At 35.7% G+C, this 26,303-nt stretch overlaps 1 non-coding gene across 1 annotated transcript; it reads right to left on the reverse strand.

Moving 5' to 3' along the window:
- Window positions 1-222: 222 nt before the first annotated feature.
- Window positions 223-329, reverse strand: LOC120362612 (U6 spliceosomal RNA). Its single transcript, XR_005578465.1, has one exon. It is a non-coding gene; the product is annotated as a U6 spliceosomal RNA (small nuclear RNA).
- Window positions 330-26,303: the final 25,974 nt, after the last annotated feature.

The raw sequence follows: 26,303 nt of genomic DNA on the forward strand, positions 1-26,303 counted from the left end.
GGCATGTGGTGGTATCTTGTTGTTTTAATTTGCATTGCCCTAATGACATAAGGCGTTATTATGTCTTTAGGTGTATAGTGTATGGTGTACATAGTCTTATATGTTTATTTGCCATCTGTATATTTCTTCTGGTGAGGTGTTTCTCAGATCTTTAGCTCACTTTTAAAATTGAGTTCTTTGTTTTCTTGTTGTTGAGGGTTTTTTTAATTTTTATTTTAATCTTTAAATATGGAATTCTTCACGAATTTGCATGTCATCCTTGCGCAGGGGTGATGCTCATCTTCTCTGTATTGTTCCAATGTTAGTATATATGCTGCCCAAGCAAGCACTGTTGTTGAGTTTTAAGACTTCTTTGTATATTTGAATACAAGTCATTTATCAGATATGTATTCTGCAAATATTTTCTCCCAGTCTGTGGCTTGTCTATTAATGTTTTTAACAGTGCATTTCACAGAGCAGAAGTTTTAATTTTAAGTGAAGTCCAGATCATCGGTGTTTTCTTTCATGAATTGTGCTTTTGGTCTAGTATAAGAAGTTATCACCAAATGCAGGGTCACCTAAATTTTTCTCCTGTGTTATCTTCTGGAAGTTTTAGTTTTGCATTTTATATTTAGGTATATGATCTGTTTTGAATTATGAGTTGTGAAATGTGTGAAGTCAGTGCCTGTACATATTGTTTTATCATGTGGGTGGCCTTTTGTTCTAGGAGCAATTGTTGAGAAGACTAGCCTTTCTCCATTGAATTGCCTTTGCTCCTTTGTCAAAGGTCAGATGAGTATATTTGTGTGGATCTATTTCTGGGCTCCCTGTTCTGTTCAATTGATCAATTTGTCTATTCTTTTACCAATACTACACTGTCTTGATTACTATACATTTATGCTAAGCTTTGAAGTCAGGCAGTGTTAATTCCCCTAGTTTTTTCTGCCTCTTTGGTATTATGTTGGCTATTTTGTGTCTCTTGGCTGTCTGTATAAAGCTGAATTTGTTGATCTCCACAAAATAGCTTGCTGGGCTTTTTATTTGAATTACATTGAATCTATAAAGTTGGGAAAACAAAACATCTTAACAATATTGAGTGTTTTTATCCATGAACATAGTCTCTCCATTTAATTAAATCTTCTTTGATTTCTTTCTTTGGCATTTGTAGTTTTCTTCACATAGATATAGTGCATATTTTGTTAGATTTATTCCTTAGTACTTCATTTCTTCATGCTAATAGTATTGTGTTGTTTTTTTTTCTTTTACTTCCATTTTAAGTTCAGGGTACATGTTCAGGTTTGTTACATAGGTAAACTGTGTGTCATGGGGATTTGGTGTACATATTATTTCATCTTCCAGGTAATAAGCATAGTCCCTAATAGGTAGTATTTTTATTCTCCTTCTTCCTACTCTCCATTCTCAAGTAGGCTCCAGTGTCCATTGCTCCCCTCTTTGTGTCCATGAATGCAAGCATGTGGTATTTGATTTTCTGTTTCTGCATTAGTTTGCTTAGGATAATGGAATCCAGCTCCATCCATGTTGCTGAAAAAGGCATGAGGTTGTTCTTTTGTATGGCTGCATAGTATTCCATGGTTATATGTACCACATTTTCTTTAACCAAACTACTGTTGATAGGCAGTTAGGTTGAGTCCATGTATTTGCTGTTGTGAATAGTGCTGCATCTAGCATACACATGCATGTATCTTTATAACATAATGATTAATATTCCTTTGGGCAGTACCTAATAATGGGATATGTGAGTCAAATGGTAATTGTTTTAAGTTCTTTGAGGAATCACCACACTGCTTTCCACAAGGGCTGAACTAATTTACATTCCCACCAGCAGTGTATAAGTGTTCCCTTTTTACCACAATCTTACAAGCATCTGTTATTTTTCAACTTTTTAATAATAGCAATTCTGACTGGTGTGAGATAGTATCTCATTGTAGTTTTGATTTTCATTTCTCTAATGATTAGTGATGTTGAATATTTTTTCATGTGCTTGTTAGCCACCTATTTGTCTTCTATTGAAAAGTGTCTGTTCATGTCCTTTGCCCATTTTTTAATGGGGTTAATTTTTCTTGTAAATTTGTTTAAGTTTCTTATAGATTCTGGATATAAGACCTTTGTCAGATGCACAGTTTGCAAATATTTCCTCTCATTCTGTAGGTTGTCTGTTTACTTTGTTGAGAGTTTCTTTTGCAGAAGCTCTTTAGTTTAATTAGGTCCCATTTATTAATTTGTGTTTTTATTGTCATTACTTTTGGCATCATCATGAAATCTTTGCCAAGGCCTATGTCCAGAATAGTATTTCCTAGGTTATCTTCCAAGGTTTTTATAGTTTTAGGTTTTACATTTAGTCTTTAATCTATTGTGAGTTGATTTTTGTGTATGGTATAAGGAAGGGGTCCAGTTTTAATCTTCTATAAATAGCTAGCCAGTCATCCCAGCACTGTTTATTAAATAGGGAGTTCTTTCCCCGTTTCTTGTTTTTGTCAACTTTGTCAAAAATCAGATGGTTACAGGTCTACAGCATTATTTCTGGTTCTCTATTCTGTTCCATTGGCCTATGTGTCTGTATTTGTACCAGTACAATGCTGTTTTGGTTACTGTAGCCTTGTAGTATTGTTTGAAATTGGGTAGTGTGACACCTCCAACTTTGTTTGTTTTTGTTTTTGCCTAGGATTGCCTTGGCTATTTGAGCTCCTTTTTGGTTCCATATGGATTTTAAAATAGTTTGTGCTAATTCTGTGAAGAATGTCATTGGTATATTGACAAGGATAGCCTTGAATCTTCAAATTGCTTTGGACAGTATGGCCATTTTAACAATATATAGATTCTTCTTATCCATGAGTATGGATTTTTTTTCATTTGTTTGTGTCATCTCTGATTTATTTGAGCAGCATTTTGAAATTCTCCTTGTAGAGCTCTTTCACCTCTCAACTGTATTCTTAAGTATTTTATTCTTTTTTGTTGCTGTTGTGAATGGGATTGCATCCCTAATTTGGTTCTCAGTTTGGATATTTTTGATGTATAAGAATACTACTGATTTTTGTACACTGATTTTGTATCCTGAAACTTTGACGTTGTTTATTAGCATAAGGAACTTTTGGGCAGAGACTATGGGGACTTTTAGGTATATAATCATTGTGTTTGCAAACAGGAATAGTTTGATTTCCTCTCTTCCTAGATGGGTGTCTTTTATTTCTTTATCTTGTCTGATTACTCTGGCCAGGACTTCTGGTACTATGTTGAATAGGAGTGGTGAGAGAGGGCATCCTTGTCTTGTTCTGGTTTTCAAGGGAAATGCTTCCAGCTTTTGCCATTCAATGTGATGTTGGCTGTGGGTTTGTTATAGATGGCCCTTATTATTTTGAATTATTTTCCTTCAATGCCTAGTTCATTGAAGGTTTTTAATATGAAAATGTTACCAGAAAAGGGTCCTGATCCAGATCCCAAGAGAGGGTTCTTGGATTTCACGCAAGAAAAAATTCAGGGCAAGTCCATAGAGTAAAGTGAAAGCAAGTTTATTAAGAAAATAAAGAAAAAAAGAATGGCTACTCCATAGGCAGAGCAGAGCTTGAGCTTCTCAACTATGGATACTTATTGTTACTTCTTGATTACATGCTAAACAGGGGGTGGATTATTTATGAGTTTTCTGGGAAAGGGGTGGGCAATTCTGGGAACTGAGGATTCCTTCCTTTTTTAGACCGGAGAAGGCAACTTCCTGAAGTTGCCATGGCATTTGTAAACTGTCATTGCACTAGTGGGAGTGTCTTTTAGCATGCTAATGTATTATAATTAGCATATAATGAGCAATGAGGGCAACCAGAGGTCACTGTCTTTGCCATCTTTATTTCTTTGTAGGTTTTAGCTGGCTTCTTTACTCCACCTTGTTTTATCAGCAAGGTCTTTATGACCTGCATCTTGTGCTGACCTCCTATCTCATCCTGTAACTTAGATTACCTAACTTCCTGGGAATGCAGCCCAGTAGGTTTCAGCCTTATTTTACCCAGCCCCTATTGAAGATAGAGTAAAAAAACCCTTGGTTTGAATGCCTCTGACAAAGGGATGTAGAATTTTATCAAAAGCCTATTCTGCAGCTATTGAGATAGTCATGTGGATTTTGTTTTTAGTTCTATTTATGTGATGAATCACATTTATTGATTTGTATATGTTGTACAAACTTTGCATCCCAGTAATAAATCTTACTTAATCATGGTGAATTAGCTTTTTATGTGCTGCTAGTCTTGGTTTGTTAGTATTTTGTTGAGGATTTTGCATCTATATTCATCAAGGATATTGGCCTGAAGTTTTGTTTTTTTGTTGTGTCTCTGCTAGGTTTTAGTATCAGGATGATGCTGGCATCATAGAATGAGTTAGAGAGGAGTTCCTCCTCTTCAATTTTTGGGAATATTTTTAGTTGGAATGGTATCAGTTCTTCTTTATACAGCTGTAGAATCCGGCTGTGAATCCATCTGGTCCTAGACATTTTTTTTTTTTTTTTGGTTGGTAGGCTTTTTAGTACTGATTCAATTTTGGAATTCATTATTCATCTGTTCAGGGATTCAGTGTCTTCCTGGTTCATTCTTGAGAGATTGTATGCATCCAGGAACTTATCAGTTTCTTCTAGGTTTTCTAGTTCGTGTACACAGAGTTGTTCATAGCAGTCTCTGAAGGGTTTTGTATTTCTGTGGGGTCAGTGGTAATGTCTCTTTGTCATTTCTGATTATATTTATTTGGTTCTTCTCTCTTTTTTCTTTACTAGTCTAGCTAGCAGTCTATTTTTTTTTTTTTTTTTCCCAAAAGTCAACTCCTGAATTTGTTGATCTTTTGTATGGTTTTTTGAATCTCAGCTCTGATTTTGGTTGTTTCTTGTCTTTTGCTAGCTTTGGGGTTTGTTTGCTCTTGTTTCTCTAGTTCTTCTAATTGCAATGTTAGGTAGTTAATTTGAGATCTTTCTAACTTTTTGGTGTGGGAAGTTTAGTGCTATAAGCTTCCCTCTTAACACTGCCTTAGCTGGGTCTCAGAGATTCTGATATGCTGTATCTTTGTTCTCATAGTTTCAAAGAATTTATTTATTTCTGCCTTCATTATTTGCCCAAAGTCATGCAGGAGAAGATTGCTTAATTTTTTTTCTTTACTTTTTCTTTCTTTCTTTCTTTTTTTTAAGCAAGAAGTTTTAGATTTTACTTATTTGTTTAAAGAGTATAGGTGGTGGTTTCAACAAAAGACTTTTGATAAAAGCAGCTAGCAGTATGATCATGGCTATCAAACCAGTTTCTTTCAGAGAAAATGGCCATTTCTTTGAGTTTACATGTTTTTGAAAGTTTCTTAGAACAGTCTTAAAGTTGTTTAATTTCTATTTAACTGTGTGGTTTTAAGTGATTTTCTCAGTATTGATTTCTATTTTTATTGTGCTATGGTCTGAGAGTGTGGTTGGTATAAGTTAGTATTGTGTTATTAATTTCACATTTCAATTGTTCACTGCTGGTACATAGGAAAACAATTGACTTTTGTATATTAACATTGTATCCTGCAACCTTACTGTAATCACTTATTAGTTCTAGCATTTTTTTGTTCAATTATTGGAGATTTTATACATAGATAAATATGTTATCTGTAAACAAAGAAAACTTTATTACTTCTTCTCAATCTGTATATATATATATATATATATATATATATATATTTTTTTTTTTTTTTTTTGCTTTTTTTGTTTTTGTTTTCTCAATCTGTATTTTTTAAAATTTTCTTTCTTTGTCTTACTGAATTCCCTAGGCTTTTCAATATAATATTGAACAGAAGTGGTGAGAGGGAACAATTTTGCTTCATTCCTAATTTCAGTGAAAAGCATCTACTTTTAATGATGTACCATCATTAAGTATGATGTCGGCAATGGCATTGTAGATGTTCTTTATCAAGTTAAGAAGTTCTACTCTCTCCTAGTTTGCTGAGAATTTTTATCATGAATAGGTATTGGATTTTGTCAGATGCTTTTTCTGCATCTATTAATGTGACTATGTAATTTTTCTTTTTTAGCCTGCTGATGTGATGGATATAACATTAATTGATTTTCAAATACTGAATCAGCCTTGTGTAGTTTTTATAAATTCCATTGGTTATGGTGTCTTTTCATCAATTATAGCGCTTTTTATTGGTTATTTCTTCAAATACTGCCTCTCCAGCATTTTTATTTCTACTAGAATTCTGATTAGACATGTGTGGAAATTTTGAGTCTTTTTTCTGTGTATTTTGCATCCTTTTCCTTATTCTCATCTCTTCAACTTTCAATGCTGCACTCAGGAAGTATTTCCGTATCTGTCTTTCACCTACTTTTTCATGTGTTTTTAATATTTAGTTTAATCTAGTTCCTAAGTTTTAATTTTCAATTACTATGTTTTTAGTTCTTTTGGAAATTCTACCTGGTACTTTGCCAACTTCTCTGGCCAGTTTTGATAGACTCTTGCATTTTAACCCTGAGAGAAATTTGCAATTTTTAACATAGATGATTAGATAAGATAGATTCAAACAGAAAGCACCAGTGCCATTGGGCTGAGACAAACAAATAGAAATTGAGAGACAAAATATCAGAGCAGAGAAAATCAAGGACAGTAAATCCCAAACTTGCATGTCATCTTCCCTCAAGACATTTACCAGTTGCTAAGCTTTACATGCACAAGGTAAAGTTCAAGAAATCCATTATAAAGAAGCATCTTTGAGGCTAAAGAGCGGAACAGGGATTTCAGCAGCTTTGGGGTGGTAGGGACACAGAGGTTCAAGTTAAAAAGATTGATAAAGGTGGAAAAACTATCTAAATATCACAGACTTTTAAAAGATACCACAGAAAGCCATATCCTAGGAGTAAGGGCATAAAACAAAACAAACAAATCAAAAAAACTGAATCATCTTTAATAAAGCCTAAAAACAGGCCTATGTAGAATTAAGATAATCTACTTGTAGCATAGCCATCTGTCAGAAGAAAACCGACTTAGGAAGGAGAAAACATGATTTAAACTTTTTCCAGTCTTAATACACAAGGTGTGGCATTCAATAAAAATTATGAGGCATGCTATAAGAAGGACCACATAATGAAAAAACAAATTTAAAACAGATGGTAGAAATATCCTCATAGTTATTCAAATATTGAAGTTAGCAGACAGAGACTTTAAAATAATAATGATCCATGTTTAATTGCTGATCAGAAAGAAAAATATGTTTCTAAAAACAATGATTAAGATAGTCAATAGAAGAAAGGGAAAGACAGAATTTCAGCTGACACTTGGAATCTATTTAAAAGGTCAAATGGAAATTTTATAATGGAAAATAATCTATAAATAAAATTAAGAAGTAAGTTGATGTTTAATAGCAGATGTGACACACAAACAGGATATTTTTAATTGGAAGACATGTAAGTGGCAATTATCAAGATTAAAGCACAGAGAAAAAAGGACAGAAAATACATAACAAAGATAAGAATATATAGAATGTGGTGACATCTTCTGACTTGTGTATAAATCTCAGAATAAGAGGAGAGAGAGAATAGAATAGTAGCAATATTTCAGAATATGTTGGCTGAGAATATTTTTCTACTGGTGAAACATATTAAACCACAGATTTGAAAATAAATATAGGTAAGATAAAATACAGACTATCACACTTGGGATCAGCGTAGTCAAAGACAAAAAAAAATTATAAAAGCAACCTGAGAAAAATGAGGTGTTTCTTTTAAATGGGCAATTGAGTGAGGGAAGCCAGATAAATGACTTTTCAGTAGGATCAATGGAAGCCAGAAAATAATAGAGCAATATCTTTAAGTTGTTGAAACAAGTTGTCCGTAATGCTAGAATTCTACAACTGGCAAAAAAGTCTTCAAAATTAAAAAAATTAGAAAGCAAGATAAGGATATTTTCAGGCAATAAAGTTGAAAGAATATATTGCCAGCAGATTTTCACTAAGAGAAATATTAAAGTGAATTGTTCAAAGAGAAAAGAATGGTTCGAGATGGAAGTATAGAATACAAAAAGAAATACAGAGTGCTGGGAAGAGTAAATATGTGGGTATATTACAGTGAATATTGACTTTATCAAATGACAAAAATAATGCCTTGGGCTTAAAATATTTATAAAATGAAATATATGACAACAGTAGGACAAATTGGTGGGGCAGGGGGGATGGATTTAAAATGTGTAAAGCAGCTGGGAGCAGTGGCTCACACCTGTAATCCCTGCACTTTGGGAGGCTGAGGAGGGTGGATCATCTGAGGTCAGGAGTTCTTGACCAGCCTGGCCAACATGGCAAAACCCCATCTCTACTACAAAAATTACCCAGGCATAGTGGCGGATGTCTGTAATCACAGCTATTCAGGAGTTTGAGACAGGAAAATTGCTGAACCCGAGAGGCGGACATGGCAGTGAGCTGAGATCATTTGCCACTGCCCTCCAGCCTGGATGATAAGAGCAAGACTCTGCTTCAAAAAATTTAATTAATTAAATGACTATTACATGTGTAAAGCTCTTTCATTGAGAAGAAATAAAATTACTAATTTTATAGAGACTCTAATAAGTCAAGAATGTATAATGCAAACACTAAATTTTGATTAAAGACTGTATAATAAACTAATAAGGGGAAAATAAAATAAAAATATGTAAGTCATCTAGAGAAAGACAGTAATTAGCAAATAAACTAGTAAACTTTAAGATATGTCAGAGAAAAACATCAGAAGAATAAGATACCAAGAGAAAAAACAGAGAAAATAGATAGAAAAGTATAAGAGAGTAGGGAATAAAGTGAACAGGCATTGTATATTGTGTAACATATTTGTATTGGAGTCCCAGCAAAGGAGAAGCAACAGAATGGTACAGAAATATTTTTTGATGGTATAATGGCTGAGATTTCCCCAAAACTGAAAAGTGATCTCCAAGCTCAGAGACTTACACAGTGATTTTTGCCTCATTGTATTCCCCCTGCCCCCATATAGTTTCCTCCCACGTTGCAGAGGGCTAATCTGTATAACCAATAAAAGGTGGCAGAAAGGATGGAGTGTGCTTTCCAAGGCTAGGCCGTAAAAGACATTTCACCTTCCATCCTGCTCTCTCAGATCACTTTCTCAGAGAAACTAACTGCCATGTCATGAAGACATTCAGGTAGCCCAATGGAAAGATCCATGTGGCAGGAATTGAGGCCCATTGCCAAAAACCAGTACTAACTTGGCAGCCAATTGAGTAAGCTATGTTGGAAGCGAATCTTCCAGACCTAGTCAGACTTTCAGATAACTGCATTATTGGCTGCCTTCTGGTATTCAACTTGAAGAGAGACCCTGAATCATAATCATAATCATTAAGCCACTTTCACGTTTTTCTCCCTAAATGAACTGTAGGAGATAGCAACTGTTGATTGTCTCATGCCACTAAATCTGGGCTAATTTGCAAGCAGTGACAAATAACAAATACAGATTTTTGAAGCCTGGAATTGAAGTACTGCTATAACAAAAATCTAAAATGTAGAGAGGCTTTGGCAGTATATAGAACACAAAATGGTGAAAACCTTGAAGAGCCTTTAGGTGTTAGTAGAAACCTGATTTTAGGAGACTGCCGGCGAGGACTTAAAATGAAAGGGAGAGAAATTTTACTGAATATTGGAGGAAAGGAAATCTTCCTTATGTAAAAACAAAGTTTAGCAAAACTGTTAACTGCAGTAACATGGAAAGTAGAAAACATACCAGAGGAGCTGTGTGATCTAGCTAAAAAGAATTTTTACACAAAGTATTGTATGCCTTCTTGTTTCTTCGTTTTGCTTATAGTAAAACGTGAGAGGTGAGAATAAGCAAAGAATAGAGCTGTTTTTAAAAAGTTGAGTGAGGGAAGCCAGAAACCATTGAATTTGAATATTCATAGCCTATCCAAATAACACAGAATGCTGAAATTAACAAATGGCTTCCAGACAAAGGTCAAATTTAAGGCACTTTGAGAAAAACTTCGTCTAAAGATGAAGCTGAGAGTGTGCCTGTAAAATCCTTTTAAAGGTCTCAGAAGGATCCAACGTGATGCTTTAGATACTTTTAATCAGAGAACAGAAGTTATATGACTCTTAAGAGTATTGTCCCCAGCAGCGTCAGTGAAAGCCCAGTGTAGAAAAGGGATCACTTCAATGAGATTTATGGGTGTGGCTTTTGCTTAATAGAGTAAATCCAAGAACTTTTACAGAATACCCACAAAGTTTAAAGATATTTATATTGGTGGAAACACTGCTAGCTTGGACTTAATGGGGCAGGAATAAAAAAGGAAAAGAATAAGTCCATGGATTTGGAAACATTTATAGACATGAAACAGGCCAAGAAAACCATACAACTAAAACCAGTGATGAAGTTTTATGAACAAGGAAGAATAATTCAAAGAAAAGAATCAAGAGCCCAGATGGTAGAGGCAAGAGATACCAAGAATTGTTCCTGTGCAGGATTAGCAATGAATTCCCATCAAGGACTTAAAAAATTTGTCCAACTGAATTTCAGAATTGCTGTGGACTGTGTGTGGTGCTCATTACCCTATCCTTTTAAACAGGAGCATCTATAGCAATTATCTTTTGCCTGTGCCACCATACTGTTTGACATGGGAGACACTAAAAAATTGTTACTTTAATTCACATGCCTTCATATTGAAAGGAACAATACTTGAGCTTTTACGAAAGAACTACATCCAAGAAGACTTACCCATATCTGGACCTGATATAAAGTTTTGTACTTTGAGCTCATGCTGTAATGGATTAAAACTTTTGAGGGTGACTATTATTTTATATGAGAGGGACAAGAATAATTAAGTTACAGAAGGTGGACTATGGTAGCTATCCACCAAGATGACCTCCGTTGATTTTTGTTTCTTGGTATTAAACTCTTGGGTAGTCCCCTATCAGTCTGAATACAGTTGGCCTCTGTAACGGATACTTCTGAGACAACATAATAAAAGACAATGTGGCTTCCATCGTGTGTTCTTTTAGATCACTTGCATTGGTAGAAATCAACTGCCATGCTATAGTCAACCAGCCCAGTGGAGAAGTACTTGTGACACTGCATGGAGACCACCTGCTAATAATCAGCACTGATTTGCCATGCGTGTGATAGGACACCCTGGAAATGGATCTTCAACCTTAGTCAAACCTTTAAATGACTGCAGTCTTAGCAAGCATCTTGATTGCTATATCATGTGAAACTCTGTGTTAAAAACACCTGGCTAAGCTGCTTGTAGGTCCCTCCAGCACAAACTCTATGAGATAATAAATGTATTTTTATTTTTTTAAGAGATGGAGTATATGTTGCCCAGGCTGGCCTTGCACTTGTGGGCTCAGAGATCTTCCTGCCTCAGCCTCCTGAGCAGCTGGGACTACAGGCATGCATCACAGTGCCCAGCTTGATAATAAATGTTTATTGGTTTTATCTGCTAAGCTTTGAAGGTAATTTTTAAATGCAGCTGTAAATAGCTAATAACATAATTTTTCTCCCAAAACTGAGATGGTTTTTCCCCCAAAAAACACTACAAAGGATAAATATATGAAATGACATAAGAACGAAACTGCTAAAATCAAATACAGGGAAGTTTTTAAAAGCAAAATTCTGTTTGTGTAAAGATTAAAAAACACATATTATCTTTAATGGTTTCAATGGAACAAAAATTGAATAGATAGCGGTTACTCCTTAACAGAAACAATGAAAGTCAGAGGCATCATAAAGTTATTTTTAATGTCATACAAGAGAGTAACTGCCAACCTAGAATTTCATACCAAATGAAACTATCTTTCAGTAATGAAGGTGAAGTAAGTACATTTTCCAGAAAACAAAAACAACAACAAAAACCGTATCACAAGCAAACCCACACTAAAAGATCAAGTTTTTTTTTTTCTTTTTCTTTTCCCATGCAGAAGAGAAATGATCCTAGATGGAAGCTTGGGGTTGCAAGGTATTATGAAAGCATGTAAAAGTAAATATGAATCAATTATGTCTAAATATAGCAGTAAGAAAAATGTCTATTGGGGATTACAATAGGGAGAAAATTAAAATACATGAACTAGGAAAGATGGGATTAAACTGAGTTAAAATGTTCTCTTTATTGACCAGAAAGAAGAATAAGTACTGATATACGTTAGACATTAATAAGCCATGGATAAATAATATAAACTATAATAAAGCACTTAAAGACAAGTAAAGAATAGATTCCTATAAAACTAATAAAGAATAATAAAACAGCCAATCAATTCAAAAGAAGAAAAGGAGAAAAATGATCATGGAAGAGGTAGAAAAAACAAAAAAAAAGGCCGGGCGCGGTGGCTCAAGCCTGTAATCCCAGCACTTTGGGAGGCCGAGGCGGACGGATTACAAGGTCAAGAGATCGAGACCATCCTGGTCAACATGGTGAAACCCCGTCTCTACAAATACAAAAAATTAGCTGGGCATGGTGGCACATGCCTGTAATCCGAGCTACTGAGGAGGCTGAGGCAGGAGAATTGCCTGAACCCAGGGGGCGGAGGTTGCGGTGAGCCGAGATTGCGCCATTGCACTCCAGCCTGGGTAACAAGAGCGAAACTCCGTCTCTCTCTCTCTCTCTCTCTCTCTCTCTCTCTCTCTCTCTCTCTCTCTCACACACACACACACACACACACACAAAAGAGTAGATTTAAGTTCACATATATCCCTAATTATATTAAGTATAAATGACTCTATTGTCCAGCAAGGAGCACACAATTTTCTTACTAGAAAGAGAAGCTATGATTTGCTTTTTATAAGAGACATACTTTAATGAAAGAAAAGCTTAAAGATAAAAGGTTATATCATGTAACACTTAACTTAAAGAGAGCTGATATAGACATATATTACTATCAGATTAAGATTCAAGAAAAAAATGTATAACAAGAAATAGAGTCCTATTTCATAAAGATAAAAAGTTTATCAGGAAGATATAATTTTAAAATTATATGTTCATAAATAACATTGTCTCAAAACATATAAAGCAAAAGAATAGAACAACAAGGGAAAGATATCAACAATCATACTGGGAGTTTTAAAGATACTTCTCTCAGTAAAAAAAGTGAAAAAAAAAAAAAAAACAGACAAAAAAATGTTGAAAACCAATCAATATATAAGAGCAAAAACAATGATTAAAGTGTACCTAAGAGACATGCACAGAACACTACACCCATTACTATGGAATACACATTCTTTTTCAAGAGCATATGAAATATTTCTAAATATTGACCATATTCAAGGCTATACAACAAATCTCAATACATTTCAAGGAATTTAAATTGTGGAATGCATGCTTCCCGATCACAATGAAACTGAGTTTGAAATTAAGACAAAAACAACAAGCACAAGTAAACAATAAAAGAGAAAAAGGAAATAAGCACCATGTATTTAGAAATTAAACCATACATGTCAAAATATCCCATGGATTAAAAAGAAATCACAATGGAAATTTAGAAATATTTTGAATTGAATGTTATTGAAAATACTGCAAATCAAAAACTGTGGAATGTAGCTAAAGTAGTGTTGGAGGGAAATGTATAACTTTGCACGCGTAAGAAAGGAGAATGACTGAAATCAGTGAAGGATTTCTTTTAAGAGGTTAGGTACAGAGTAACAAATTAAACCAAAGAATATAAAAAGAAGAAATAATAGCAAAAGTGAATAAAATAGAAAACAAATATTAAAGAAGATCAACTTACCCAAAAGCTTGGTTCCTTAAAATGACTTTTTTAAAAAGAAAAGAAAAAAATCTCTGGGATAATGATTTTGAAAGACAGAGAGAAATCACAAATAATATCAGGAATGTATGAGGGGATATAAAAACATATCCTACAGATGTGAAAATGATAAGATTGCAGTAAATTTGCCATTTAAGAAAAACTGGACAAAACATAGGAAAATATAACAATAAAATGGACACAAAACAGCTGGTCCTAGGATAGAAGGGGCTTTAAAAAAAAAAGAAGAAGAAGAAGAAGAAGAAGAAGAAGAAACAGCCAGAATAAATGTACACAAAATGTATTTGCAACTCAATGATGCCACCATTGATACACTATTGACATATATTTTGTTTTGAAGATTGTACTTTGTAAAAATCATCAAATATTACTTTTTTATTTTTCATTTTAAACAAAATTTTAGTCATTTTTGGGGTAGTGCTTAGGTAGTTTTAATACCTTATTTTTAGTTATTGCTTTAAAAATTGTATTTGAGTGATAGGCATGTTTAAAAATGTGTTTTGCATGCTGTTTTTTAACATGTTTTTAAGTCATTATGTTTGAAATGTGTATAATCTTTAGCTTTTCTATTTTAAAAATTCTATTAATCTTGGAAATTTTGCAGAAAATACCCGTCTTCACTAATATTTCAATACCATATGAAATAAGATGCAATTTTTTTTTTTTTTTTTTTTGAGACAGAACCTCCTTCTGTTGCCAGGCTGGAGTGCAGTGGCACAATCTCGGCTCACTGCTACCTCTGCCTCCTGGTTCAAGTGATTCTCATCTCTCAGCCTCCGTAGTAGCTGGGACTACAGCCGTGTGCCACCACACCCAGCTAATTTTTGTATTTTAAGGAAAGATGGGGTTTCACCATGTTGGCCAGGATATTCTTGAACTCCTGACCTCGTGATCTGCCTGTCTTGGCCTCCCAATGAATAAGATGCAATTCTATCTGTATTGTTATTTTGCCCTGGTTTTACAATCTCTAGTTTGCATGGTATTGATTCTAGGAAATATGTTGAAATTTTATGTCTTGTGTTCAAGTTCCGTAAATATTTCATTTATCTATCAGCTTAAGTGCAGGAGTATATAAATTAGTTTAAACTTGCTGATTTTGTTGCTAAAATCTACTGTAGCCTCATGAATTTTTTAATGTTTGCCCTGTCAGTTTCTAAAAAAGGTGTATTAAAATCTCCCTGTATGATTGTAGATGTCTTAATTTTTTTCTTTTGTTAGATTTTACTTTATAAATTCCAATCTTATGTTGTTAATTATAAGTTGATTATGATACCTCATTCATTAGTAGTTCCTTTTATTATTACTATGTAGTGACTATTTTTTTTTTTTTTTTTTTTTTTTTTTTTTTTTTTTTTTTTTTGAGACGGAGTTTCGCTCTTGTTACCCAGGCTGGAGTGCAATGGCAGGATCTCGGCTCACCGCAACCTCCGCCTCCTGGGTTCAAGCAATTCTCCTGCCTCAGCCTCCTGAGTAGCTGGGATTACAGGCACGTGCCACCATGCCCAGCTAATGTTTTGTATTTTTAGTAGAGACGGGGTTTCACCATGTTGACCAGGATGGTCTCGATCTCTCGACCTCGTGATCCACCCGCCTCGGCCTCCCAAAGTGCTGGGATTACAGGCTTGAGCCACCGCGCCCGGCCTGTAGTGACTATTTTTAATCCATATTAAAGCTTTTGTCTTTAAATGATATTTTGGATTCATATTAATATTTTTAACCTATTGTAACTGAACCAGACCAGTCAGGTTCAACTTTTATGTTACAAAGTTGTGAATTGCTTTTCATTTGCTATGGACCTCCCAGGTCCAAGGTCATGGATGCTGAGCATGCCCAGTGAACCAAGTGTACAACCACTGGTGACAGCTAAGTGCTCAGACCAAGGAACAGGGACTGAATTAAGAAGACACCGCCGGGCGCGGTGGCTCAAGCCTGTAATCCCAGCACTTTGGGAGGCCGAGGCGGGTGGATCACGAGGTCAAGAGATCGAGACCATCCTGATCAACATGGTGAAACCCCATCTCTACTAAAATACAAAAAATTAGCTGGGCATGGTGGCACGTGCCTGTAATCCGAGCTACTGAGGAGGCTGAGGCAGGAGAATTGCCTGAACCCAGGAGGCGGAGGTTGCGGTGAGCCGAGACCGTGCCATTGCACTCCAGCCTGGGTAACAAGAGCGAAACTCCGTCTCAAAAAAAAAAAAAAAAAAAAAAAAGAAGAAGAAGAAGAAGACACCATTCACATCATGATTCCCAGTAGCACCTCATTGCAAGATCCAGTCAGATTACCCCTCATTACCCTATACTTAAAAAACCTGACCCAGGCTGAGCACTGGTGACTCGTACCTTTGCTCTCAGCACTTTGGCAAGCTTGGTGGGTGCATCACTTAAACCCTGGAGTTCCAGATCAGATTGGAGAATGTGGCGAAACCCAGCTCTACAAAAAAATATAAAAATTAGCCAGGCGTGGTGGCATGCTCCTGTAGTCCCAGCTACTCAAGAGCTGCACTTCAGCTTGAGCGACAGAGGGAGACCCTGTTTGAAAAACAATAACAACAACAACCAAACCAAACCAAAACAAACCAAAACAAAAACCTGGCCCAACCCCCAGCTTGAGGAAACAGGTTTAAGTGTTTCCTCTCCTGTCTTCTTGCCAGTCCAGTCACAATAACCCTTTTACATTGCAAAAATCTGGTGTTTCTGTGTTTGGCTTTGTGTTGGGCAGGCAGACTGGCCCAGTTTGGTTTGGTAACGCCATCTTCCATAGTTTAGTATTTTCTTGGTGTATCTAACTTTTACTCTCAAACTTTATAGTTTCATTGTTTTCTCTTGTAAGCAACACAGTGATGGAATTTGTTTTGGGGATATATTCTGAGCATCATCTATCTGTCTCAATATGTAAGCTTACTCTGTTAAAGTAAATGATTGGTATACTTGAACTTACGTTTACCACAATATTTACACTTACATTTTCTGTTTACCATCTTTTATCACTGTGTCTTTATTTTTTCCTTCCTTAGACTGGATTGAAAATAACCATGTATTATCTTTTGATTCCCCTCTTGGCTTAGAAGCTATAGAATATATTTCTGTTCTTTTAATAGGAACCCTTAATATTTGATGTCCATAATTACATATAAATTTTTCTAACAATGTTTCTAATTGCTCTTTTTTTTTTTTTTTTTTTTTGAGTCAGAGTCTCAATCTGTCACCCAGGCTGGAATGCAGTGGCTCAATTTAGGCTCACTGAAGCCTCCACCTCTTGGGTTCAAGTGATTCTCCTGCCTCGACCTCCCAAGTAGCTGGGATTACAGGTGTGCACCACCAAGCCTGGCTAATTTCTGTATTTTTAGTAGAGATAGGGTTTCACCATGTGGACCAGGCTGGTTGAAGTCCTTCCGTTCTCTCTTCCTTCCCTCTTCCCCTTCTTCCCTCCTCCCTTCCCTTTCCTTCCCTTCCTTCTCCTTTCCCTTCTCCATTCTCTTCCCTTCCCCTTCTTCATTCCCTTCTTCTTTCCCTTCTCCTTCCCTTCTCCCTTTTCCCTTCCCTTCCCTTTTCCCTTCCCTTCCCTTCCCTTCTTCCCTTCCTTCCCTTCTCTCTCACTCTTGCTCTTGCTGTCTGCTCACTCTTCCCCATTTAGTTATTTTGAATTTGTCTTTCTTAGCCTACCCCAGTCCCACAGGGTGGAACAAGATTTCATATTACAGATGACAGGCTTCTGTTCTAGAGTAAATGAGGTTAACACAGTTCCCCAGAAAGCCAGTGGATAATTTTGTTTTGTTCTTGGCACTTCCTTTTTCTATTATTCTGAGATTCTCTTACACTTTCTCCTGACTTACATTTCCTGTTATCTGATTTCTGAGTTTTATTCTTTCTTGGTTTACTGCCTTAATTTTAGTGAAGCATTACCATTTTGGGAAAAAGTGCAAGAGAGGTAGTTTTAGAGCATTTCCCTTCCTAAAAATGTCTTGATTCTACTCTTATGTTTAGTTGTTTAATTTGCCTTAGAATTTAAAAGTATTACTCCATTGTTGTCTAGTTATTTGTGTATATGTTAAGAAATTGATTTTATTTTTATTTATTTATTTATTTATTTATTTTTTATTGCATTTTAGGTTTTGGGGTACATGTGAAGAACTTGCAAGATTGTTGCATAGGTACACACATGGCAGTGTGGTTTGCTGTCTTCCGTCCCCTCACCTGTATCTGTCATTTCTCCCCATGCTATCTCTTCCCACCTCCCCACCCCCGTCCCTCCCCCATTTCCCCCCAACGGACCCCAGTGTGTAGTGTTCCCCTCCCTGTGTCCATGTGTTCTCATTGTTCAACACCCTCCTATGAGTGAGAATATATGGTGTTTGATTTTCTGCTCTTGTGTCAGTTTGCTGAGAATGATGGTTTCCAGGTTCATCCATGTCCCTACAAAGGACGTGAACTCATCGTTTTTGATGGCTGCGTAATATTCCATGGTGTATATGTACCACATTTTCCCTATCCAGTCTATCATCGTTGGGCATTTGGGTTGGTTCCAGGTCTTTGCTATTGTAAACAGTGCTGCAATGAACATTCGTGTGCACGTGTCCTTATAGTAGAATGATTTATAATCCTTTGGATATATACCCAGTAATGGGATTGCTGGGTCAAATGGGATTTCTATTTTTAGGTCCTTGAGGAATCACCACACTGTCTTCCACAATGGTTGAATTAATTTACATTCCCACCAACAGTGTAAAAGTGTTCCTGTTTCTCCACATCCTCTCCAGCATCTGTTGTTTCCAGATTTTTTAATGATCGCCATTCTAACTGGTGTGAGATGGTATCTCAATGTGGTTTTGATTTGCATTTCTCTGATGACCAGTGATGATGAGCATTTTTTCATATGTTTGTTGGCCTCCTGTATGTCTTCTTTTGTAAAGTATCTGTTCATATCCTTCGCCCATTTTTGAATGGGCTTGTTTGTTTTTTTCTTGTAGATCTGCTTTAGTTCTTTGTAAATTCTGGATATCAGCCCCTTGTCAGATGGGTAGACTGCAAAAATTTTTTCTCATTCTGTTGGTTGCCGATTCACTCTACTGACTGTTTCTTTTGCCGTGCAGAAGCTGTGGAGTTTGATTAGGTCCCATTTGTCTATTTTGGCTTTTGTTGCCCTTGCTTTTGGCGTTTTGGTCATGAAGTCCTTGCCTACACCTATGTCCTGAATGGTTTTGCCTAGATTTTCTTCTAGGGTTTTTATGGTGTTAGGTCTGATGTTTAAGTCTTTAATCCATCTGGAGTTAATTTTGGTGTAAGGTGTCAGGAAGGGGTCCTGTTTCTGCTTTCTGCACATGGCTAGCCAGTTTTCCCAACACCATTTATTAAACAGGGAGTCCTTTCCCTTATTTTTATTTATAATCTTTTGCATGTGACCTCTCTTTTCTCTCTAAAAGATTTTAGGCTCTTTCTATCCTGATGTTCTAAAATCTATAGTGATATACCTTAGTGTGGTCTTTTTTTTTTTTTTTTTTTTTTTTTTTTGAGACGGAGTTTCACTCTTGTTACCCAGGCTGGAGTGCAATGGCACAATCTCGGCTCACTGCAACCTCCGCCTACTGGGTTCAGGCACTTCTTCTGCCTCAGCCTCCTGAGTAGCTGGGACTACAGGCAAGCGCCACCATGCCCAGCTAATTTTTTGTATGTTTAGTAGAGACAGGGTTTCACCATGTTGACCAGGATAGTCTCGATCTCTTGACCTCGTGATCCACCCACCTCAGCCTCCCAAAGTTCTGGGATTACAAGCTTGAGCCTCCGCGCCCGGCCAGTGTGGTCATTTTGGTGATGAAATTCAATATAGAAAGTGATATTCTCCAGTTCTAGGGCATTTTATTGTATTTGTTTAATAATTTCTTCTCATTTCTCTTCTCTGCAAAGAGGAGCTCCTATTACCTGGATGTTAGGTTTTTATTTTTTTATGTTTTCTATTAGCTATAGTGAATAATGATGCTATGAATACAGTGTACAAATATCTCCTCATGATTCTGCTGTTAATTCTTTAAGAAATATACCCAGAAGTGAAATTGCTGGATCATATGGTAATTCCATTTTTACTATTTGCATAAAATGTATTTTTCCATCTTTTCACATTCAACCTATTTGTGTCTTTGAATCTAGTCAGTCTCTGGTGGACAGAATTCAGTTGGATCATATATTTTTATCTGTTCTGCCAATTTCTGTCTTTTAATTAGAGAGTTTAATTTAGTTATATTTAAAGTAATTACTGAGAAGAAGGAACTTTGTTATGTCATTTTGCTTTGTTTTTTATATGACTCATAGCTTTCTTGTCCCTTATTTCCTGCCTTACAGTTTTCTTTTAACTTTAGTTGACTTTTTATAGTGAAATGTTTTAATTCCCTTCTCATTTCTTTTTGCGTATATTCTATAATTATTTTTGTGGTTACCATGGGGATTATATTTAACTTCTTAAAGTTATAACACTCTAATGTGAATTTATACCAGATTAACTTCCAATAGCATACAAAAGCCTGCTCCTTTACAGCTCCATGCCCACCTCTTTTTATTGCTGATGTCACAAAATTACATCTTTGTATATTGTGCATCCAAAAACATAAACTAGTAACTGGTTTTTAAAATTCATTAGTCTTTTAAATTATGTAGAAAATGAAATATGGACTTTCAAACCAAAGTTATAAGAATAGTGGCTTTTAGAATAATCATTGTTTTTTAATTTATTAGTCTCTTAAATCACATAGAAAACAAAAAGTGGAGTTACAAGTTGCTGTTGGCCTGGCGCAGTGGCTCACAGCTGTAATCCCAGTACTTTAGGAGGCTGAGGATGGCAGGTAGCTAGCTTGAGCCCAGGAGTTTGAGACCAGCCTGAGAAACATGGCAAAACTTCATCTCTACAAAAAATACAAAAAATTAGCCAGGCATAGTGGCATGTGCCTGCGGTCCCAGATATTCTGGAGGCTGAGGTAGGAGGATCACTTGAGCCTGGGGTTGAGGTTGCAGTGAGCTGAGATTGCACCACCGCCCTTCAGCCTGGGCCAGAGTGAAACCCTGGTCTTAAAGAACAAACCAACAAAAACCCAAGTTATTGTCACTATAGAACTAGTTTTAATAACTGTCCATGTATTTATTAAGATCTTTATGTTTTCATATGACTTTGATTCACTCTCTAGTGTCCTTTTATTTCAAACTGCAGGGACTCTCTTTAGCATTTCTTGCAGAGCAATTTTTGTTTTGTTTATTTTTTCCCTGTGATTGTGCCATAGTTTCCTATTTCTTTGTGTGCTTTGTGATTTCTTCCTTGAAAGTTGGCCACTGGAAATCTAATAATGTGGCAACTGGTAATCAGAGTCCTCCCCCTTCCCTTGGGGTTTGCTGTTTTATGTTGTTTGGGTTTTGGTTTAGGCTGTACCCATGCCATGCCAAGGATCAACCTAAGATGTAAACCTAGGGTCTCCTCAGGTGTTAGTAAGCCTGTGTCTTTCCCTGGGCATGTATAGTGACTTTCTTATTTCTCCTGGATATGCAGTTGCCTTTGAATGTCATACTCTTTAATGTTTGGCTCCCAAAAGGGCAAAAAGGAAAATGAAGGGAAGGAAAGAGGCGCTGGCCCTTTAAGTCTCCTGGCAGTTGCTTCAGCCGGAGGGGGAGGGACTTGCCACTTTGGAGGAGGGGTGGGGTGATGGTGGTGCAACAATGGCCGACTACCTCTGTGCGGGCACTCCTAGGATCAGAAGTGGCAATCAGCAGTCAGAACACAGATCCCCAGTATTTGGAGGATGAATACTTGGTCCTTACTGCCACCATGTCCCAGCAAGCTGCAAGCAAGGGACTACAGGAACAAGTGCACAGCTGCCTGGCTGGAGGCTACAGGGTGGGGGATGGTAGCTATTGCAGAGCTATGAGCTGAAATTGACAGAAACGGCAATTTACCCTGCAAGCCTTCTATAGAGTTCCAAAGTAATTATATCAGATATATCCTGCCAGTACCACTTGTTGACTGATTCCTGGTGCTTCCTATGTTGCCGTCTTCCCAGAATCCTCTCCTAAAAACTTTTCTTCTTAAGTCTTTTTGGTTTTGTTTTGTTTTTTGGATGGGAAGAAATTTTATCTGGATCCCATGAGTTTTATTAGTGACTTTTATTATTAACTTTTAAATTAATCTTTCTGTGTCAATAATTGTATAGGTCCAGTCCTTACTTCCTTTCCTGTTTAGCAACTTTTTGAATTCATCTGTCAGACTTTGAGCTAGTAGCTGGATGTTGATAGTTTCTATTTTTCAGTTACTCAGCTGCCTGAGGAGGTTGGGGAGATGGAAAAAGAAAAAGAGAGTGAGGTAATTACTGTCTACATAGGGACATTTTTCATTTAAATCTGTTGAATCTCTGCATTTTGTCCAAAAGGTCAGTTCCTTTTGCCACATCCCTGCTTTCTTGTCTTTAAAGAATATTTGTCATCTTGATGACAGGATCAGTTAAAGTGAAGAACTATTACTTGTGGACACATGTGAAATGTGGTCTTAAACTTCTGTAAATATTTCAGCATGTATCTCTAAATGATAAACTTTAAAGACATAATAACACATATATTACATCTAAAAATTAAGAAAACACTATAATCAAATATCCTGTTTTCATATTGCCAATTGTCTCATACATGTCATAAATGTGTTTTTGTCTGTTTTCTTGAATCAAAATCCGAGTAACTTCCACACATAATGATTGATTGATACATAATTTAAGTCTCTTAATCTATAGGTTTTCTCTATCATCTCTTTTTAACTTTTTGTTTGGTTGAGAAAACAGGTCATCTGTTTTATACAGTTTCACAAAGTTCATAGTTGATTTTGCTTATTGTGTTGTTTAGTATATTCCTCTGACCTCTGTAATTCTTGTGACTTATTAAGACTATAGGCACTCTTGTTTTTCTATAATGCCTGGTTTTCTCCCATTTTTTGTGGCACTGACAGATGTCAATCATTTTTATATGCCAACCAAAAGTTATCCATCCTTCCTCTATGCTAATGAGAGCTACTATTTTGCTCAGTTGTCAATTTTCCCCATCCCAGGGTGTAAGTCATGATTGGCTTGAGTCAATTACAACAATCCTGTTTTCTTTGCCATCAATTTGTTCTAGAGATGAGTATGTGATTCCATTTTGGCAGATAAAATATAAGAATTTCATTAAACAAGGTTTTTCTCTTCAGTAAAATTTGAAAGCGTATGAGAAGAAAGACCTTTGTTTGCTTTTTCTCACTTCTTCCTGCTTAAGATACAGCTGAGGGAAGATACAATGCCTAGTGCTGTGACAGCTACATGATTTCAATCTGATTCTTCTTCTGTATAAGTGATCTTTTTATCTCTGGAAACTTTTAGAAGTTCCACTTTGATATTCTTCAGTTTCTTTATAACGTATCAGGTTTTTGTTTGTTTTTTTTTTGTTGTTGTTTTTTTTTCGTTTTGTCTGTTGCTGGACACCCCATGAACCACTTAAAGAAAACTTTTATTCAAGTATTTTCTCCTCTTCTCTCATGTGGGCCTTCCCATTTTCAGATATTGGCACTTCTACTTCTGTCCTCCACAACTCTAGTCTTTTCATTGACTTTCTTTTAATATCTTTTTATGCTTTCCTGAATTATTATAAGAAAATTTTTCAATCTGTTCTTACAACTCATAAAGTTGTTCTTTAATTGTAGCCATCTTGTTATTTAACCAGCAATTGTGTTATTTCAACTGCTGTATATATAGATAGACACATATATATGTCCATATTTTTGCAGTGATTTCTTGTTCTTGCTTTATATGCTAAGATATTCTCTAATTTCCTTAAGCATGTGTTTGGTTTTATATCTCTCTTCACATGTGTCTTGGCAACTGGTGTTCTCCTTTTGGATAATGTGCATTTAGGTCAGGTTGAAAACCAGGCCCTACCTAGTGTATGAGCTTAAAAAGACAGGAATAAAAGAATCCTAGAGCTGAGAAACCAGACATCACAAAACCACTACTAATTACTGTTGCAAATCCATGCATCCCAATATCTCATCACAAGCAACTGTTGTAATTCCTATTTGTTGATGAGCTTGTTCTTGCTTTTCCTTCTTTTTATTAAAGAATTGTTTAGTTTCTCTGAACGATAAGCAAGAGAGATCAAACATCTCTGAGATCGTTAACTCTCAGTAGATGAGATTTTTCAGCAGTTTTCCTTCATCATTATAGTGACCACACAATTATCATCCAAACATAAAACTTTTGATTATGAAAAAGAGAGAAAGCTAGGGAAAATAATTATATAGCAGGACTTTCCCAGATGAACTAGGTTGTATGATTCGTTTGCTCAACATTGTTACTCAATCTTGTGTAACAAGATTGTAAGAATGGGGACAGATCATGGATCCTTTGGTACTTGGTAGGCATTCCAAAATGTTTATTGAACTCTGGGCCACTCTTGTAATTTACAGTGTGACAGCATCATCTGTCTCCTCCATCTGGCTGAGATGTTCTGAAATCTATTTTCATATCAATCCTAGCTGTGTTAGTGTATACTTTTATGTACATCCACATGCTCTCCTCTGTGTTTTCAGCCTCTAATTAATACTTTTCCACATAATATGTAAAGCTCTTGTATAGAGCTTTTCCTCCTTCCTTGCATTTAATTATTTCCTCTAAAATTAGGCTCTTATCATTGCAATATTACACTTTTAAGTCCTATTTTGTACTAGCTTTCCTGGGTTGCCTCACCATTCTAAAGTTTCCTAATGCCAACAGGAATAAGGCATGCAAAAACTAAATGATCCAATGAGTTATTGGATCTTTTTCATTCATTTCATGATTGTTTCTCACTTACTCCATCAGACATTCTAGGACATACTGCTAAGACCTACCCTCCTCCACACTCCATACTTCTCCAACAGACATTAACAAAACATGAACACCAACATTAATACAACTTCATGACTTCTGAAATTACATATATAGTATTATTAAGGCACACACTGATTTAAAACAAGAAAACAATCTTTTTTTTTTTTTTTTCTTAAGGGAAGAGTTAGAGAAATTTGCAGGTGGATGTAACTTGGAAATTTTAGAGCAATGTAATGAGTCATAATAATCTACTTTTGCAAGTTCTCAAGTATAATTTATTGATATTAACATAGTCCATGTGGCATTGGTCTCACACAAATCAGATTTATCTTTTAAAACACTTTAGACAAAAAAACAAATTAATCGCCACAAACAAAAAGAAAAACCCTATACTTTTTTATTCTTTAAAACTTTAAATAATAAAATGTTCTGTGTGCATAAAAGAGAATATAAAGGAGGATATATAACCTCTATGTGTACCAGGTTTGTTCTTAAATGTAATTAACAAGTATTCCACTTAATTCTTTTTCTTTTTCTAAGGACTTGAATTAACTGTACTATCTATTATCTTGCCCTCAGAATGCAGAGATTCTTAGGAAGAATTTATGTGATTAGGGATGGGGAGAGGTACCCTAAAATATTTAGGTAAGACCAATATAGTTTATACAGTTCATTTTAATGTTCTTTATGGTTGAATATAGTATCCATGAAAAGAACTAAGAAAGAGGGACTATACTTTCATTAAAACTTAATAAAAATGTCTTGGTCATCTAAGAAATGTGAACTGAGAGGAAACTGGCAGGGATGTCAACCTAAAGAAAAATCTTTCTCATCCTCTGTTACAGTGTCTGAAATCTCATCTTTAGAATTGCTTTGTTGGATCATAAAATTTTTTAAATATTCAAGAAAATTTCATTGAACCGATGGCCCTCCACGAGGAATTATGTCTTATTTATTGTTAGCAATTTCATGGCACATAATAGGTAGTCAAGAAAATGTCTGCTGAATAAATATTAAATAACAAAATTGAAAATAACATTGGGAAGGATAATACTTAAAGCTCAATTAACACTTGTATGATAGATTGCCACAAGTAATTAAACCATAATATCTTTGACCAAGGTGTGTAACCTTTATGCCGTATCACCCAGGCTCTTTGTATCTCTCTTTTTTTTCCCCCCAATTCTGGTGCACTTGATTGTATTGTTGGGGGTAAAGAACCTGGGTGTGAGTTCAGAGATCAGCAAAAAGAAAAGAGACATTTTAAAGAGACTCTTACTATCCAAATTACTATCATTTAATCTTCTAATTATGATCATAGTGCTTATGATGTACCAACCAACCTATGTCTTAAAAGCATGTTTACATTTTTTGTGAAAGCTTGTTGGTATGATTTACAGGCAAGAATCCCTAGAGGGAAAATCTAATTTCCATTTATATATTATTTTTAGGAGAAAGTTTCACTGTCTTAAGGTGAATTGCTTTATGACACAGTGTCCATGAATTGTACATGTTTATTTTTTTATCCTTCCATCTCAGCCCCCTGAATTGCTGAGATTATAGGCACAGGCTACTGCACCTGGCATCGCTTGTGTATTGCAAAGCAGAAAGAAATTTGTAATCAAGATGGAAACTTCATTACTGTCACCACCACCATCACTTTTATCATTTCTATTACACTCCTGGTGCAATGGTGTTGAGTTCTGTCTTCAATTTA

The sequence above is a fragment of the Saimiri boliviensis genome, chromosome 12 (assembly GCF_048565385.1).
Source record: "Saimiri boliviensis isolate mSaiBol1 chromosome 12, mSaiBol1.pri, whole genome shotgun sequence".
In the NCBI taxonomy this organism is placed as follows: Eukaryota; Metazoa; Chordata; class Mammalia; order Primates; family Cebidae; genus Saimiri; species Saimiri boliviensis.